General features: G+C 45.8%; 2 protein-coding genes across 3 annotated transcripts in view; both read right to left on the reverse strand.

The window, feature by feature from the left end:
• The window catches only part of LOC309553216 (vitelline membrane outer layer protein 1 homolog), a 386,962-nt gene that overhangs the window by 322,625 nt on the left and 46,502 nt on the right, over positions 1–17,835 (reverse strand). The window lies entirely within an intron of this gene.
• Positions 1,357–17,835, reverse strand: part of TM4SF5 (transmembrane 4 L six family member 5) — a 258,377-nt gene continuing 241,898 nt past the window's right edge. The window contains exon 6 of one of the 2 annotated variants that reach the window (XR_014225147.1): positions 1,357–1,490. The gene's annotated coding sequence lies outside the window, so the exon portion shown is untranslated. Of the gene's footprint in view, positions 1,491–11,981; positions 11,995–17,835 lie in introns of those variants that run through there. The other variant, XR_014225148.1, reaches the window with a different exon arrangement.

Consider the following 17,835-nt stretch of genomic DNA (forward strand, 5'->3'; position numbering starts at 1 on the left):
CCCCCCAAAGGTAGACTAACCAGGTACGAGACCTCCAATCGGTCTGTGCCTGAGTTAGAAAGGTAAGAAGTCCCAAAGAGTCAATCCATCCTGGCAGCTTCCTTGACAAAGTTCCACATAGTTTTTAAGTTTGTCTTGGCAGGGCGCATGGAGCTCTCATAGCCGATCAGTCACAGTCTTCAACTTAAAGGTAGAGTCACCTCGCTCAAAACATTGATTGCGAGCATTGCTCCCTGATGGACAGATTTTAGATCGGAGTCGTGCCTCATACCTACAGCTGGCCATACACTAGTAGACTTTTCAACGAACATTCCTACAAAAATTCTCAGTACATTTATTGACCTGGCAAATGTGGTTCAAAATTACTTCAAAATTGAATTTGTTTTTAACATCGGATTTTGGAATGAATGGACTTTACTGAATGAAAACAACACTCACTGTTAGAAATTGAACCGTTCAAGAAAACTTTTCCATCCTGCCTCTTGCAAATTTTCTCGTCACTGTGATGGAAATGGAACATTAATTTGACCCCACTAATGATTAGAAAATTGAAAGAACATTTTTAAAACAGAAAATTTCGACAAAATTCTACTGATGTATGGCCAGCTCAATTCTCCCTGGACATCCTGCTGACAAATCAGTTCCCTGGCCATTTTATAACCATCTACACATCTATTAAAAGTATTGGGACGCCTGCCTTTACACACATGAACTTTAATGGCATCCCAGTCTTAGTCCGTAGGGTTCAATATTGAGTTGGCCCACCCTTTACAGCTATAACAGCTTCAACTCTTCTGGGAAGGCTGTCCACAAGGTTTAGGAGTGTGTCTATGGGAATGTTTGACCATTCTTCCAGAAATTAATTTGTGAGGTCAGGCACTGATTTTGGACGAGGAGGCCTGGCTCGCAGTCTCCGCTCTAATTCATGCCAAAGTGTTTCTATCGGGTTGAGGTCAGGACTCAACCTCAAACTCACTCATCCATGTCTTTATGGACCTTGCTTTGTGCACTGGTGTGCAGTCATGTTGGAACAGGAAGGGGCCATCCCCAAACTGTTCCCACAAAGTTGGGAACATGAAATTGTCCAAAATGTCTTGGTACGCCTTAAGAGTTCCCTTCACTGGAACTAGGGGGCCAATTCCAACCCCTGAAAAACAACCCCACACCATAATCCACCCTCCACCAAATGATTTGGATCAGTGCACAAAGCAAGGTGATGAGCGAGTTTGGGGTAGAGAAACTTGACTGGCATGCGCAGAGTCCTGACCTAAACCCGATAGAACACCTTTGGGATGAATAAGAGTGGAGACTGCGAGCCAGGCCTTCTCATCCAACATCAGTGCTTGACCTCACAAATGCGCTTCTGGAAGAATGGTTAAACATTCCCATAGACACACTCCTAAACCTTGTGGACAGGCTTCCCAGAAGAGCTGAAGGTGTTATAGCTGCAAAGGGTGGGAAAACATAGTATTGAACCCTACAGATTAAGACTGGGATGCCATTAAAGTTTGTGTGTGTAAAGGCAGGCGTCCCAATACTTTTGATAGATGTGTAGACGGTTAAACAATGGCCAGGGAACTGATTTGTCAGCAGGAAGTCCAAAGAGAAGTACCGTATATACTCAAATATAAGCCGAGTTTTTCAGCATGTTTTTTCTTTTTTTTTTTTTTCCATAAACAGATTTTTATTTTGATAAAAGCAAAATGTAACAAGAAATGTATACAGTACAGTATATTGGGAGGTAATGATCCCACATAATAACAAGATAACAAGATACATAATGGCATAGAAAAAAGCTTATGAGAATTCTTGGTTACAGACACAAGAAGACGTAATCAAAAACGTATAAGATGGAAGCACTCTATCAAGAGAGGGGTGAGGCTTTAAATAGTGTTTTGGCAAAGAGATGTGTTGAGAAATAAAAGAAAAATTTTGGGGGTTAGTGTCCATGTAGTAAGATGGGTGTTCTTATTTGTTGTTCAGTGTCAAAGTTATGATGGGCAAATTTTACTACTGGCAGAGCGGTTGCCAAAACGGTTGAGTCCGCTTCCTTCATGTGTCTGAAACGAGGGAGCTGGCTACTTGGTAACCATCTGTGGGAGTGCCGAAAAATAGAAGGATAGGCAGAGAGGAATGGTAGAAAGAAAGATAGAGAAGAAGATGTAAAGAGAAGGAGAGGTGGGAGAAAGAAGAAAAGGAAAAAAAAAAAAAAGGAAGTTTAAATAAAGGGAAGTAAGAGCGAACGGGGGTTTTATAAACATGAGGATCAAGGGGGGAATCCAGAAGTAGTGGACCTAATTGTGGAGATGAGCTCAGCTTCCCTGCTCTTATTCCCCCAGGGAATCTACGAAATCGCATTATGGAGAGCTGATGATGGATTTGTATTCGTCTGACCCTTTATATCGGATCCAGTCCATCCATGCTGCAGTGAATTTGGATATTTCTTTTCTTGAGATAGCTATCAGTTCTTCTATTTCTTTGGTTCTATTTAGTCTGCGGAACCATTCTTTAAGTGATGGTATGTCAGATGTGCGCCAGTGGCATGGCACACAAAGTTTGGCAGCGTTCATCATGTGCCGTGCTAGTACAGTTTGAGAAAAGTTGGAGGTTCTAGGTGAATAATTAAGAAGGAATTTTTCCGGGGTGAAAGGAATTTCACTGGATGTGATTTTTTTTATGGTTCCTTGTACTTTTTCCCAGAAGGGTTGCAGTACTGGAGCATGGTGCCTGGAGATTCATTGCATCTCCAGCAGGTATCGTCAACTGTTGGGGCGAATCTGTGGATTTTGTCGGGCGTCCTGTACCAGCGGGTAAGGATTTTGTATCCATTTTCTTGTGCAGTGACATTAATCGAGGTGCGATGGGGTGAGCGGCAGATTGCTTCCCAGTCTTTTTCAGAAAGGGATAATTGTAAGTCTTTCGACCAAGTAAGGGTAAAAGTAGCAGAGGATGCAGAAGGGGCATCAAGTATGTGACCGTATAGTTCTGAGATTATGTGTATTTGAGGATGAGAGCGTTCGCAAATGTTTTCTAATGGTGTCCTGGGTCTCGACCACAAAGCCGGGGTGACCTTGGAAGAGAGAAAGTGGCGCATTTGAAAAAATGTCCACAGTGGTATGCCTGGGGGGTGTAATGAGGAGTTAAGTCTTTCCCACGAGATGGGTGCTCCATCTTTGTAAAAGTGTTTGGCTAGGACTTCCTGATGAGGCCAAAGGGAACGCAGAAAGCCGGTAGACATACCTGGTGGAAAGGCTGGATTTAACCTAAGAGAGGTCAGTGGACCACAGCGTGGATCAATCTTCATCTTCTTGCGCCATGCATCATGGATGAGTAGCGGAGGCCCAATGAAGGGGTGTATTTTAAGAGATTGAGGTATGTCTGACAAAGGAAGCCACGGTAGAAGATGTAGCGGAGTAGATGTCCAGACATTTTCCATCTTTACCACCTCTTTATGGTCTGCGTGAAGGGTCCAATCAACTATTCTGCCGAGAAGGCATGCCTTGTAATAACTGGTCACATCAGGTAAGTTGAGACCTCCTCTGTGTTTAGGGGCTGTAAGACAAGAAAACTTAATCCTTGGTGGTTTAGATGAAGGTCCGCCATGAAGTGCGTAGGGAAGAAAAGAAGGCTGTGGGTATATGTATAGGGATTGTTTGGAAAAGGTACAACAATTTGGGGAGAATAGACATTTTAAGAATGGCGGCCCTTCCAAACCATGACACTTGAATGTTCCTCCATGATTTCAAATCTGTATTGATTGATGTCAGGAGGGGCTGATAATTGGAAGCATAGAGATGTGACAGGTCACGGGGAATATGTATGCCTAAGTATGGGAGTGATGTGTTTGCCCAGAGAAAGGGGAAATTAGATTGACAACGATTCACCTCAGGAAGAGGCAGGGAGACATTGAGGGCCATTGATTTTGAATGGTTAACTTTGAGGTTGGATAAAGAACCATAATATTCCAGGTCTTTCATTAAGTTCGGAATGGATATGTGCGGTTGCGACAAAAAAAGAAGCATGTCGTCCGCAAACGCAGCCACTTTATGGGTGATATTTCCGATTTGTACACCCTGGATGTTAGGATTTTGGCGAAGCATATTTAGGAAGGGCTCAAGGGATAAAACGAAGAGGATAGGAGAGTGTGGGCATCCCTGTCTTGTGCCAATGGATAAGCGAAAGGCGTCCGACAGGTGGCCATTGACCCTGACTCTAGCAGTTTGATCTGTGTAAAGTGCTTGGATGTTCGAGAGCATCCTAGTACGGAAACCAATGGACTCCAGGGTCTTCATTAGGTAATCCCAGTCCACTCTGTCGAACGCCTTCTCTGCATCCAAGGAGAGAAAGAACCCAGGGGTTTGCTGTGTCGTCAACCAGTGGTGAATGTTGAGGGCTTTAGTGGTATTATCTCTCGCCTCCCTGCCGGGAACAAAGCCCACTTGGTCAAGGGAAACGAGAGATGGCAGAAAAAGGAGTATTCTATTGGCCAAAATTTTTGCATATAGCTTTGCATCTACATTTAGGAGGGAGATTGGTCTATAACTTGTGAATAGGGAGGGATCTTTTCCTGATTTCGGAATAACCGAAATGTGTGCCTCCAGGAGAGAAGGTGGGTGGTTGGGGGATGTAGCTAAGCTCCCAAATGCACGGAGAAAATGTGGAGTGAGGGTATCAGCAAAAGAACGGTAGTACTGAAGTGAGAGCCCATCGGGACCCGGGCTTTTCCCTGGTTTCATTTCTTTGAGGGCGCGGTGCAATTCTTCTCCGGTTATGGGGGCTTCCATGGAAATCGCATCGGATTCGGAAATGGGATCCATGCCGTGATCATGGAAGAACTTATCCAGTTGAGCTTTTCTGGCTTCTGGAGAAGGTTTAGTGGCAAGTGAGTCTGTAAGATTATATAGTTTCCTATAATAACACTCAAATTGTTTTGCAATGTCAGGGTTAGAGTGGTGGTCCTTGCCAGAAGCATCTTTTATAAGGTGTACTGGGGAGGACGTGTGCTGTGGGCATATGGAACGTGCCAAAAGGCGACCACTTTTATTCCCCTGTTCGTAGAATAATTTGCGGGAAAGAACGAGTCTGCGGTGGGCTTGTAGGCCCAACTTATCCCGCAGTTCGGTTCGTATCGCTGTCAATTCTGATAGAGTGGATTGTGCCTGTGAGCGTTTGAAGGATTTTTCAAGTGCTTCAAGTTTAGAGTATAGATCCGTCAGGTCTTTCTGTTGGGCCCGTTTAAAGCGGTTGTAAACCCTAAAAAAAAAAAAAAAATAAAAAAAAAAAAACTGCAAGACAAAGGCATAATGAGCTAGTATGCATCGCATACTAGCCCATTATGTGTAACTTACCTTAAAACGAAGCCCCGACACGGACCCCCGGACATCGCTGCGGGCGCTGCCATGATCCCTCGTCGTCTCTTCCGGGTTCGGCGGCTCCGGCGCGCTGATTGGCCGGAAGAGACGGCTCCGGCGCGATGATTGACCGGAGCCGCGATGACGTCACTCCCACGCATGCGCGCGGGAGTGATTTTTCCGGCAAGCTCCCGGCAACTTAATTGAAGGTCCCCGCGGACCTTCAGAGCGCATGCGCCGCTCGCGCGAGCGGCTGCATGCACTGTAAATATCTCCTAAACCGTGCCGGTTTAGGAGATATTATTTGTACCTACAGGTAAGCCTTATTATAGGCTTACCTGTAGGTAAAAGTGTCAAAAAGCGGGATACTACCGCTTTAAGTGATGCAGATAGTGCAAGGAATTCTCCTCTGATCACACACTTGTGCGCCTCCCATTGGGTCAGAGCTGTGGTATCTGGAGTGTCATTCAGACTGAAATAATCTTTCAGGGTGTTTTGGATCCTTGTGGTTACCAGTGTGTCTTTTAGGAGTGAGGCATTAAGTCTCCAAGTCTTACTTCTTGTTTCCACTTCTGGGAACCTCAAGGATAGGGTGACAGGATTGTGGTCTGATAGCACACTGGTTTCTATTGAGGAGGAAGAGAGATAAGGAAGATCTGGTTGGGATAGGAAAAGGTAGTCGATCCTAGAGAATTTTTGGTGAGGCGAAGAGAAAAAGGTGTAGTCTCTAGTGTCTGGATGGGTCAATCTCCAAGTGTCATGGAGTCGGAGGGATTGGAGTTGTGTAGTGATTTGTCGCAAAGCCTTGTAGGGAAGGACCGAATTGCCTGTGGAAGAATCAAGTAAGGGGTTCAGAGGGGCATTGAAATCACCTCCAAGAATTAGAAGCCCGGTTGTGAAATCCTGAAGTTCTTGTAAGGTTGAACGAAAAAAGGCCACCTGCTTGGTATTAGGGGCGTATACATTTGCGATAGTAACTGGGCGAGAGGCAAGAAGTCCCTTTACAAAAGGAACCTACCGTTAGGATCTTTTTTGATGTCAACTAGTTTAAAGTCTAATTGACGTGCAAGTAGAATCGAGACTCCTCGTGATTTGGTGCCTTCTGTCGTGGAGTGGAATCCCGTGGGGTATCGTTTGTTGGAGAGATAAATTGGGTCACCGGTTCGAAAATGGGTTTCCTGCAATAAAATAATTTGTGCCCGTAGTCTATGGGCTTCTGATAGAGTCTGCGATCGTTTTTCTGGCACATTTAGGCCATGTGCATTCAGTGAGAGAATTTTGACACTGTTTTGTATTTGTATCAACTTGGGATTGGTCATGGTGGAAGGGGAATAGGGAAAGGGAAGTAAATTAGGAGGGAAAAAAAAAAGGGGGGGGGAAGGGGAGAAGGAGGGGGGGGGGGGGTTCAAGAAATTAAAAAAAAAAAAAAAAGAAGTAGAGAAAAGTAGAGATATGAAGGAAGAGGGAGTTATTTAGAGTAACAGAGAAAAGATATAGAAGGAAACGCCCCCAGAAAGCCTACCAAGATTACCAGGGAAACTTTATTCTGAGGGGCGAGGAAATGCGCACTTGGTGCTATGTTCAACGGGAGCCCAGAGTAAAGCACAGGCACCCGTTGTGGTGCGGGGAGGGGTCTTAGAACAAAAACCAGATAACCGTGGGACTGCACGGCACTGGGGGATAGCAGGGAACTGTAGGGAAAAAAAACATTTTTCTTGGTGTCTCAAAAGGCAGATAAAAAGTGGTTTGTGCAATGGCAAATACAGATAATGGTCTTAAGGAGCCATGGTCATCAGGGGCTCTTCTAGGAGCTTGTATGGGGTGCAAAAAGGAGAAAATTGTCTCCGGGAGGCCTAGAGATATGTGTAATATGGGGTTATGAACGTCCCTGTGTCCTTATTGGGTCCAGGTCAAGTGGAACGGTGACCAACTCAATGTGGATGCAAATCAGTAAAAGGTAGATAATGCAGAATAATAAATCCAAAGGATGGAAGTAACATTATATATAAACAAAATTGCATAACCGCTGGTGTATTTAAAGTAACCTAACAGTGAGTAACAAGAGTGTATGAACATTCAATCAAGTATGTTAGATTGGCAAAGAAGGATTGAAGTTTTGATTAGCCTGGATGCTGAGTTGTAATTGACTGTGGGATCTGGTGATGTTGAATGGGTGGGAAATGGAGCCAGATCACAGAGGAGGGTAGGGGAAATGAAGGGGACATGTGAGGGAAATTGGGATGGGGGGGACTTTGGGGGAATGGAGGCGAGAGAGAGAGAGGGGGGGAGAGGAGGGGAAGAGAAGAGAAGGGAGGGGGAAGGGGAAGGGGGGGAGAGGGGGGGGGAGAAGGAGAGGGGGGAAGGGAGGGAGAGGGAAGGGGGCAGGATAGGGGGGAGGAGAGAAGGGGGTTAAAGGGAGGGAAGGTAGGGGGGATGAGGAGGGAGGAAGGGTGAGAAGGAGCAGGGATGGGGGGGAGGGGAATAATCCATGGAGTCAAAGTTCGATAACCCCAAATCATATCATGGCCTCATGTCAATTTTGTATTTTGGTATTGGAACTTATTGATTGTGATCTTTAGTTAAATTGGGGCATCAGGCTAATATCATATTAACGTTTGTAGTGCATTTTTTTTTTAACCTGGAGATAGTTATTATCAGTGTATGAATATTTAACAAATTACCTCTGATTTAACAATATAGTTCTGTTGAGCCTAGACATATAGTTGCATATCGATGAGAGAGTAAGCAAGATTTAAGTAAGGAAAAAGTAGGGTCTTGACATTGAGGGGATTATAGAAGTTCATAGAATTCCTATAGGCTGTATGTACAATTCCTAGCTTGAAATATAATTCAATGTAATATAATATTACTTTCTATTGTATAACATGATAAAGTATACATCATCAGCCCCATAGATTATGGGAATAGGAGCTGGATAAAAAAGGGGGGATAGAGTGGGAAGGGGGGGGGGGAATGAGGGGATAGGAGAGGTGAGAACATGAGGACATGAGGAGGGTTGGGAGAGGGAGGGGGTAAGGGCAAGGGATGGAGGGGAAGGGAAGGGAGAAGAGAAGGGGAGAGGAGGTGGAGAAAATGATGGAGTGATCGGAGCAGAAAGATAGGGAAGTGACAGCCGACAGTTATCTGAAAAGACATATAGGATTATATTTGACGGCTTGTATACAGGGAAATAAGCAGTAGGCTTCTGAAACAGTCTCACAGTCAGATCGACGGCGGGGGCTGGAGGGGGGGGGGGGGAGCAGAGGGCTACAAGCGAACGAGACAAAATTTGCTTGCAATTTCCGATCAAGGTATTCAGGGTTTGTGATGGAGCAGGAGGGCAGGGGGGTAATATTTTCAGGAACTATAGAAGGCATGGAGTAGTTAGGGAGTCTATGAATCAGGGGAAGGGGCATCTTAGGGGAAAGCAGGGAAGAAGGAAAGACTTACATTGGCTGGCATCCAGGCTGAGTGTAAAAGTGAGATTAGAGGTCCATATGTTCCCTCTGCTGGGCTGGGGAACGGCGAGGACTGTTCCGGTGATCATCTCTTCCACGGTTGGGTGTTGAGCCAGGGTGTGATTGGCGACGTCTGTGTCGATGGCGTTGGGACTTTGGAGTTGATGAGGATGTCACAGAGATCCAGGGCTCCGGAGTGTAGAAGGTGCTGTTCCAGTCAGGTAAGTCTATTATAGGGACTTCCATGGCTTCACAGAAGGCGGGTAAATCTTCTGGGACTCTGAGAGCTGCAGATCTGCCCCGGAAAGATGCAGATAGGCAGAATGGAAAGCGCCATCTGTAGGTAATGCCTTTAGAACGCAGGGTTTCCAGCAGGGGACGAAGAGCCCGTCGGTTTTGAAGGGTTATGGTGGATAAGTCCTGAAAGAGCTTTACCTCAGATCCCTCGTAGGAGATGTGATCCCGGGCTCTCGCTTTTTTTCAGGATAGCCTCCTTAACTTGATAGCTGACCAGACATGCCACCACATCTCTCGGGGGTTCATTTTCTGCTCCTCTCGGATGAAGAGCGCGGTGTGCTCTTTCAAATTCTACTGGAGTGTCTGCTGGGCGCTCGAGTAGGTCATTAAAGATGGAGGTCAGTGCAGGCATCAGAGCGGGGGGTTCCACTGATTCAGGGAGACCTCTCAGACGAATATTGTGCCTACGACCCCGATTATCGAGATCTTCCAGGTGCCTGTTGATCTCGATAAGGTGTGTTGTTTGGGCATCAGTTGATCGCTGGAGCTGTTTAATGGCGGTCGCCTGGGTGACCGAGGATTTCTCTGTCTCTGTGAGGCGGGCTGTTACAGAACGCAGCTCAACTGAAAGCTCCGTAATAGCTGATCCCAGGGTGTGTTTTATATCGGCAACAACAGATTGCAGGTCCGCCAGGCTAGGCAGTGGAGTCGCCATGCTCGTCCCCAGTTGGAGTGGTGAGGAGGAGACAGGCTGTACTTCTGGAGAGCGGGGTGCTGGAGATGGTGAGGCCGCTCGTAGGCCTTCCCGCTGAGCTCTAAAGATCGCTGGAATGTTGCCAGAGTTCTGGATCGTCTGGTCGGGTGGTACTCGGCTAGCTGAGGCGCTGCGGCCCGATCTGACCATTTTGGGGTGATAGATGAGACACCAAAAAGCTTATATTAATCCCCCAGTGCAGAGAGCTCCTCTACCATGCGGCCATTCAGGTCCGGTGCCAAGCCACGCCCTCAGCATGTTTTTTCATGCTGAAAATGCCCCCCTTGGCTTATACTCGAGTCACTGGCTTCACTGTCTTTTAAAAAATCACCCCGATTGGCGCCGACGTGTCACTGCGCATGTGCCGCATGCCTGGGAATAGCCAAACGTGTTCGGGCTTTCCCGAGCATCGGGGGCGCTTTTGCAGTGACGTATTGGTGCCGGGCGGCGCGATTTTTAAATCGAAGGCGCCTCACCGACAGGTAAGTGAGACTCCCCGCAGCCCCTGCATTTCCTCATGCAGTGCTGCGGGCATGGTACAGGACATTCTCCTGTACCATGCCCGCAGCACTGCATCTCTTGTGCCATGCCTGTACATACTGTGCCATGCCTGTACCTACTGTGCCATGCCTGTACTTACTGTGCCATGCCTATACCATCACCTGTGCCATGCCTATACCATCTCCTGTACCATGACCTGTGCCATGCCTGTACCATGACCTGTGACATGCCTGTACCATGACCTGTGACATGCCTGTACCATGACCTGTGCCATGCCTATACCATCACCTGTGCTATGCCTATACCATCACCTGTGCCATGCCTATACCATCTCCTATACCATGACCTGTGCCATGCCTGTACCATGACCTGTGACATGCCTGTACCATGACCTGTGACATGCCTGTACCATCACCTGTGCCATCAACTGTGCCATGCCTGTACCATCACCTGTGCCCTGACCTGTGCCATCACCTGTGCCATGCCTGTACCATCACCTGTGCCATGCCTGTACCATCACCTGTGCCCTGACCTGTGCCTTTCCCTTACTATGACCTGTGCAATGCCTATACTATGACCTGCGCCATCTCCTGTACCATGCCCGCAGCCCCTATTTTGTGTATCGGGGTGGTCCATTTGGGTTCAGTAGCTGCTGCATTTCCCACCCTAGGCTTATACTCGAGTCAATAAGTTTTCCCACTTTTCTGTGGTAAAATTAGGGGTCACGCCTTACATTCGGGTTGAATTATACTCGAGTATATACGGTAAGCTGGCCATACATCAGTAGAATTTTGTTTGAAATTTTCTGTTTTAAAAATGTTCTTTCAATTTTCTAATCATTAGTGGGGCCAAATTAATGTTCCATTTCAACCACATGACGAGACAATTCGCAAGAGGCAGGATGGAAACGTTTTCTTGAACGGATACATTTCCAACATTGAATGTGGTTTTCATTCTGTAAAGTATATTCATTCCAAAATCCGATGTAAAAAACAAATTAAATTGTGAAGTACTTTTGAACCACATTTTCCAGGTCAATTAATGTACTGAGAATTTTTGTAGGAATGTTCGCTGAAAAATCTACTAGTGTATGGCCAGCTGTAGGTATGAGACACGACTCCGATCTAAAATCTGTCCATAAGGGCAATCAATGCTCGCAATCAATGTTTTGAGCAAGGTGACTCTACCTTAAAGCGAAGACCCCCCCCCCCCCCCCCCAAAAAAAAAAAAAAAAAAGAAAACAAGGTGATGGCTTCCACTGAGAAATCAACCTGACATTGACAAAAAGAGCACCAAACAGTCCAAAATAAAGTATTGCTGATAAAATTATGACAAAATTAAGATAACAGGTAGCCAACTTATTTGAGGGACATAAATCCCCCTTCACCAGGGCAGAAACAAGACTCACAGCAAATAGGAAAAATGTCAGTGATGGTCATATATTGTTCAAATTAGAGAATTGACCTCAACCTCAATGCAATAGAACACCTTTGAGATGAATAAGAGCAGAGACTGCAGGCCAGGCCTTCTCATCCAACATCAGTGCCTGACCTCACAAATGTGCTTCTGGAAGAATGGTCAAACATTCCCATAGACACACTCCTAAACCTTGTGGACAGCCTTCCCAGAAGAGTTGAAGCTGGTATAGCTGCAAAGGGTGGACCAATTCAATGTTGAACCCTACAGACTAAGACTGGGATGCCATTAAAGTTCATGTGCGTGTAAAGGCTTTTGACAATATAGTGTAGGTGTGCTCAGGGCCGGTGCTTCCACTAGGCAAACTAGGCAGCCGCATAGGGCGCATTGCCACCTAGGGGCGCAGCCAGGAGTCGGCACTGTCTCTCCATCATGAATGATTATTGTGAGCTGAGGGGAGAGGTGGCGGTAGGGGAGGAAGAAGGGACAGAGAAAGATGCCAGGTGTCTTGGGCAGTGGCAGAACTATCAGGCCCTGGCTTTCCACCACTGTTGGAGGGGCCCCAAGAGGCAGGAATGGAGCCCACCAGAGTGCTGCCTGCATGATGATCCTCTTCAGCTGGAGCTGAATGGCCTTAACCCCAGGCAGGAAGTGACTCTCTGCACTGAGTTGGTAGGCAGCCGTTCATTTCCCTGGGTAGGTATTAAGCAGGCAGTGGAGGAGAGCTGAACCTGAGCCGGAGCTCGGCACTGGAGGGCGGAAACTTTACTGGGGCAGAAGCGACGAGGCACTGGAATGGTCTGAGGAGGTTGGTGATGAAGGACATGCGGAGCTCTCTGACTGCTGCTTTTCCCTCCACCAGGAGTCGGTTGGAGCTGTGGTGAGCACTGTGGTCCAGGAGAGAAGTATCCTGGGAAAAGGAATCAGCAGGATCACTGTGAAGGAGGGCAGAGTGGGGGCCACTCTCTTCATGCCGCCCAGTTAGTGTCCCCAGAACAGGGGATCGGGGTCCCTGGGTGTTACATGGAGCATCCCTGGTATGAAAGGGAATCGGGGTCACCAGGTGTGTCATGGGGAATCAGAGTCACCAGGTGTGACATGGAGGATAGGGGTCACCAGGTGTAACAGGAGTTTGGGGTCACCAGGTGTGCCATGAGGAAATGGGGTCCCTGGGTGTGCCATGGGGGATTGGGGTCCCCAAGTGTGACACGGAGGAGCATCAGGGTCCCTAGGTGTGACATGGAGGAACATCAGGGTCCCCAACTGTGACATGGAAAAACATCAGGGTCTGACATAGAGGAACATTGGGGTCACTGAGTATGACAGCATGACATGGAGGAACACGGGGGTCCCTGGGTGTGACATGGAGGAACATCAGGGTCAGTGGGTATGACAGCCTGACATGGAGGAATATTGGGGTCCAAGGGTGGGACATGGAAAAACATCAAAGTCCCTGGGTGTGACACGGAGGGACATTAGGGTCCCCGGGTGTGACATGGAGGAATATGGGGGGTCACTGGGTATGAAAGCATAACATGGAGGAACCATCAGATCAGGGTCACTGGGTATGACATAGAGGAGTTTCTAACCCCTTTCCTTTTTTTTGGGGGGGGGGCGCAAGTAGCTGGTCTTGCCTAGGGGGTAAAATAGTCTAGCACCGGCCCTGCATATATTAGTTAAATGGACATGAAGATGTCATGGAATCATATATATATATATATACATAAATGCCAACAAATGTGTCTAGCATAGTAAAGATGATCCCCTATCAAAGTACAACATGTTCATGTAGCACAAGGCTTACCATTTTATTTTGGACAAAAGATGACATCTGTTGAAAATGACAACCATGCATGGTGCAAGGGATAGCACAGTAATGACACGGCAATGGTCAGGGGGGAACTGATCCAGAACCCGGGGACTTCCCAAAAAGGTGAGTACTGGACCGGACCAATAGCCAGGACAGAGATGCAATGACCAGGAGGAAAAAAGAGGAATAAATCCAATTTCCAAAGGAGGTAGGTGCGGCAATCGGGGACGAGGCTCATCCCTCAGACAGAGCCCATCCCCGATCTAGGTAAAGAGCCAATGAAATTGGCTTTTTACCATGTGAGAACTAGCTGTTACCATGTTCTCCTCCTCACACACTGATCCTGTGTGAGGAGGAGATTGCGGTAACAGCTAGTTACCGATCATAGTGCACCCCAAAACACACTGATTGCCCCCCCAATAAAGAGGACCTGTCACTAGCCCATCAAAGTACCTGTCACTAGCCCATCAAAACACCTGTCACCAGCCCATCAGAGTACCCGAGTACCTGTCACCAGTCCATCAGGTACTCTGATGACAGGTACTCGGGTACTATGATGGGCTGGTGACAGGTATTCGGGTACTCTGATGACAGGTACTCGGGTACTCTGATGACAGGTACTCGGGTACTCTGATGACAGGTAATCGGGTACTTTGAGTACCTCTCATCGGAGTACCCGAGTACCTGTCATCAGAGTACCCAAGTACCTGACATCGAAGTACCCGAGTACCTGTCATCGGAGTACCCGAGTACCTGTCACCAGCCCATCAGGTACTCTGATGACAGGTACTCGGGTACTCTGATGGGCTGGTGACAGGTATTCAGGTACTCTGATGACAGGTGCTTGGGTACTCTGATGACAGGTACTCGGGTACTCCGATGACAGGTACTCGGGTACTCCGATGACAGGTACTCGGGTACTCCGATGAGATGTACTCAAAGTACCCGAGTACCTGTCATCAGAGTACCTTTCTGAAGCTGATCAGTGTACCTGAGTACCTATCTGCAGCCCATGCCTCCTAGATTATGTGTTGGGGTGGTTGCTTTCTAAAATGGGGTTATTTTGTGGGGGTTTCCATTGTCCTGGGGTTCCAGGGCCTTCAAAAGTGTGATTGGTTGTAATGAAATTATATGTGTAATTTATGCTCCTAGAACACCTGACGGTGCTCCTTGCATGTTGGGCCTCTGTATGTGGCTATGCTGTGACAAAGTCCCACATATGTGGTATCGCTATACTCAGGAGGAGTAGTAGAATGTATTTTGGGGTGTCATTTTTGGTATGTACATGCTATGTGTTAGAAATATCTTATAAATTGACAATTTTTTGTAAAAAAAAATGCGTTTTCATTTTCTTTCCACATTTTCCAAAACCTTATGTAAAGAAATGACATGTTCAAAAGACTCATTATGCCTCATAGAATATACGTTGGGGTGTTTGCTTTCCAAAATGGGGTCATTCCATTGTCCTGGTGCTCCAGGGCCTTCAAAAGTGTGATTGGTTGTAATGAAATTATATGTGTAATTTATGCTCCTAGAACACCTGACGGTGCTCCTTGAATGTTGGGCCTCTATATGTGGCCAGGCTGTGTAAAAGTCTCACACATGTGGTATCGCCATAGGAGTAGCAGAATGTATTTTTGGGTGTAATTGCAAGCATGCATATACTGTGTGTGAGAAATAACTTGTTATTATGACAATTTTGTGTAAAAAAAAAAAAAAAAAGAAAAATATTTCTTAATTTTCCCAAGAATTACTTTCCAAAAAGGGGTAATTTGGGGGTATTTGTACTGTCCTGACATTTCAGGGCCTCAAGAAATTAGATAGGCCGTTAGTACATCAGGTGTGATCAATTTTCAATGATTGGCACCATAGCTTGTAGACTCTATAACTTTCACACAAACTAAATAATAACCACTAATTTGGGTTATCTTTACCAAAGATATGTAGAAGTATAAATTTTGGCCCAAATTTATGAAAAAAAATTACTTATTTGCAAAATTTTATAATAGAAACTAAAACAAAATGTGTTTTTTTCAAAATGTTTGCTCTTTTTTCACTTATATCGCAAAAAATAAAAAACCCAGTGGTGATTAAATACTACCAAAATAAAGCTCTATTTGTGTGAAAAAAATGATAAAAACTTTGATTGGGTACAGTGTTGTATGACTGAGTAATTATCATTCAAAGTGTGAAAGGACTGAAAGCTGAAAATTGGTCTGGGCAGGAAGGGGGTATAACTGCTCTATATGGAAGTGGTTAAGGATGTTCCAAACAGTTGATTTGGCCACACCTAATGTTTTTGCTACCTCTCTGATGGGTTTGTTTTGTTTTTTCAGCCTAATGATGGCTTGCTTCACTGATAGTGACAGCTCTTTGGATCTCATATTGAGACTTGAGAGTTGACAGCAAATGCAAATAGCACACTTGAAATTAACTCTGGACCTTGTATCTGCTCCTTGTAAATGGGATAATGAGGGAATAACACACACCTGGCCATGGAACAACTGAGCAGCCAATTGTCCCATTACAGTACATTTGGTCCCTTAAGTGGGAGGCACATATACAAACTGTTGTAATTCCTACACCTTTCATCTGATTTAGATGTAAATACCCTCAAATTAAAGGTGAAAGTCTGCAGTTAAAGCACATCTTGTTTGTTTCATTTCAAATCCATTGTGGTGGTGTATACAGCCAAAAAGATTAGAATTGTGTCGATGTCCCAATATTTATGGACCTGACTGTATATACCCTTTCTGAAAAAAAGGGTTTTTATGAAAGCAATGGAAGCAAGGTTGCCTCCAAAGTCTTCACAAAGAAGGAGTGATCAGATATGGGCGCCAAGAAAACACTAAGATGACTGAGTAGTAGTGAAAAATTAACAATATATTTATTAAGGCACTTGTGCCTGGTGGGTGAACTGGAAACAAGACTGGACACAAATACAGATATAAAACATTAAAAACATGTACATACAATGGATTGTATCACCACAGACCTCAATGTAGAAAAATGATGGTTAGAATGGTTCAAAAAAAGAGAAAAATCAGGGTTAATGTACCCAACCGGTAATTGAGAAAATATGTTGCCTGCAGAGTATCGAATTCAAATCACAGATATGCCTGTGTGCAGGGAAAAAGGAATGGTTAAGGTAGGCCCAGTGCAAAGGTCTGCAGGGAAAATGTGGGGAAGAAGTTCCAATTGCTCAATTCCGGTTACAGATGAAGGGTTAAGGATGATGCTATAAATGTATCTGTGGAGGAATTGTCCAAAACAGATGAGATAAGCGCCAATAATTGATGTAGACTCTGATAGAATGAACCGATCAAAGAGCAGGTAAGCTTTCCTCCTTAAGAATATCAGAGGCACTGTGTGTGAAGATAAAGCCAATCCATGCAGTAGTAGCTCATCGTATCCCAATGATGATGGGGGAAGAGTGCGGATGGGTCCTCCATGCCAAGTAGATAAGGGGAAAGGTATCAGGCAGTGCTCAGGCCAATATTAAAGATTAGTTCATACCTCCGAGTGTGGGGCGGCGATGTCCCAGCGGCTCGTGCAGGTTGCTAGACGGCGAGATCCCGTACGGTGCTTGCTCCAGCCTCGCTTCCGCGTAGTGACGAGCGGGTCAGAGGTGGCCGGCCCTACGTCACATCCGGTGGTGGCGAGCAGCAAAGTCATGGGAGCCGTAGCTGAGCCGAGGTTGCAGGGATCGCCTAGACACTCAAGAGAGGGGGGTCCGAGTGGCACAATACACTTGAAAAACCAGCTGACGCGTTTCACCGAATTTCCGTCGGTTTCATCGGAGCTAAATGGTGGGGGGTCATGGGTTCCTATATATGGTGGATAATGATTGAATGATTAGACACATATGTGTGAAATCAAACAAAGATCATTAAAGTGAATAACAGTTATCAGGCCACTAGATGTCAGTATGCCATTTAAGTGTTATACAGGAAGCCATGCAGCCCCGCCTGGTATTTTTAGTACAAAATGCATCTCACTAGCCGCAGATATAGAACCACAATTACTCAGTAAACTGCTCATTGGAAACAACAATTAGTTAAACAAGAGCTATCTGATGTGATAGAATATAGCTGCAGCCGTGGATGTAAGCAGTGTTATTAAAAATAACATTTAAAAGTTAGGGGTCTCAGAGAGTCCACTGTGCAAAAAGAAAAAGGGCACAGGGGTGCTAGTACCAGACATTCTAAAAACATGCAAATAGAGACAAACTTGAAGACTGAAGGGAACTTATTTCATGATAAATAGTGCTGGTTGGTGACAAAGGCTAGCAATAGAGAGTGCTGATTT

Source organism: Pelophylax lessonae (assembly GCF_965119305.1).
Source record: "Pelophylax lessonae genome assembly, chromosome: 4".
NCBI lineage: Eukaryota > Metazoa > Chordata > Amphibia > Anura > Ranidae > Pelophylax > Pelophylax lessonae.